We start from the raw sequence: 1,716 nt of genomic DNA on the forward strand, positions 1-1,716 counted from the left end.
TGAGGTGATCCCCTGTGTCCACGTGATGGACGGCCAACTCTGTCCTTCTCGGCTTGTTGCTGAACAAATCCCGTAAGGGTTGTTGAGTTTCCCACAGCAGGGACCATTGGTTTGACAAGAGCTGATTGTTAGAACCTTGCTCTTAGGTTTTTTCCTTTGCTGGTCACATGACCTTGTTGGCCTATTTAATCCTGCTCCACCCTTCTGGCTTTGCTGGACTTCATTGTATAACTACTTTCTAGCTAGCCTGTGCTCTGTATCTAACTCTGTTAGTTTGCTTGGTCTACGGACCTCAGTGTTCTATATATTTTGTTTGTTTGTCTGTCTGCTACTATTTCTGTTAGGAGGTGTCCCATTTTCCTCCCAGTCCTTAGTACTTGTAGGGATTCCTTCCCCACATCTATAGGTCTCCGTACAGACTAGCTTAGGACTTTGGCAGGTCTGATCGCAGGATCAGGTCCCCTGTTACATCGTAGGGATAAAGCTGAGTTCTATCGTAGGGACAGATCTCCTCTCTTTCCTTAGCTCTGGTAGCAGAACATAACAGTAAGTCCAGCCTGCAAATTCTCTAAGGAAAGATTTTTCTGTTCCATCATGGTGTCGGTTCAGGATTTGGCTCATCGCCTGCAGGGACTCTCTCTGGAGGTGGCCGAGCTCCGTCAGCACGTGAGTAACTGTCCTGGAGCACATTTCTTGGAGCCTAAGGTATGTTTGCCGGATTTATTTTTTGGTGAACACCGAGAATTTTTTTCATTTAAAAATGCTTGCTTATTGTATTTTCGTTTGAGACCCAAGTCCTCTGGGGATGAATCCCAGCGCATAGGGTTCATAATGTCACTTTTGCGCAAAGAGCCTCAGGAGTGGGCCTTTTCTTTGCAACCTAGTGATACATGCTTCAGATCAGTGGATAGTTTTTTTTTCTGCTTTGGGGCTATTATATGATGATCCTGACCGTGTCGCATCAGCTGAGACTGAGTTAAGACGTTTGAGACAGGGATCAGGTAATGTGGAAAATTATTGTACTCATTTCCGTCGATGGTCTACTCAAACAGGGTGGAACGATTCTGCTCTGAAAAGTCTATTTCTTGCTGGGCTCAATGAAAGGGTTAAAGACCTGCTAATTGCTTATCCTACACCTGAAGATTTGCAACAGGCTATGCAATTAGCTATACGGGTGGATAGGAGACTGCGTGCAAGGGTTAATGAGAGCAAATCCTCTGCTATGTCAGTTTCTGGTTATGAGAATGTGTGTACTAACAGTGGTGAACCGATGAAGATTGGATCGGTGGCACCTCGCTCTCAAGGAAAAAGACCGTAGATTTTTTGAAGGCTTGTGTTTCTATTGCGGAAAATCTGGTCATTTGATTAAAGGCTGTGAGCTTCGTATGAAGAAAGAAAAAAAATGGTCAGTCATGCCCGTATTGCCTGTTTAAATTCCAAGGGTGTATTTTTAGCTGCTTCCACGATTGCTCAGGAAAAATTAATGGAATTTCGGGTGTTTGTCGATTGTGAGTCTACTCTGAATGTAATTGATGGGGGATTCTTGGAAAGACTCAATTTAAAACCCGAACCTTTATCATCCCCCATTGCTGTGGTTTCTGTGGATGGTTCCCCTTTGAAGAATATTACTCTCAAGGTCTGTGAATTTCCTCTCACTATTAATGGTGTTCACCATGAGAAATTGGATTTGGTAGTTTTGAATAACTTGCCTTCTCC

Source organism: Phyllobates terribilis, unplaced genomic scaffold (genome assembly GCF_046119375.1).
Source record: "Phyllobates terribilis strain yellow unplaced genomic scaffold, ASM4611937v1 Scaffold_2__4_contigs__length_985480577, whole genome shotgun sequence".
NCBI lineage: Eukaryota > Metazoa > Chordata > Amphibia > Anura > Dendrobatidae > Phyllobates > Phyllobates terribilis.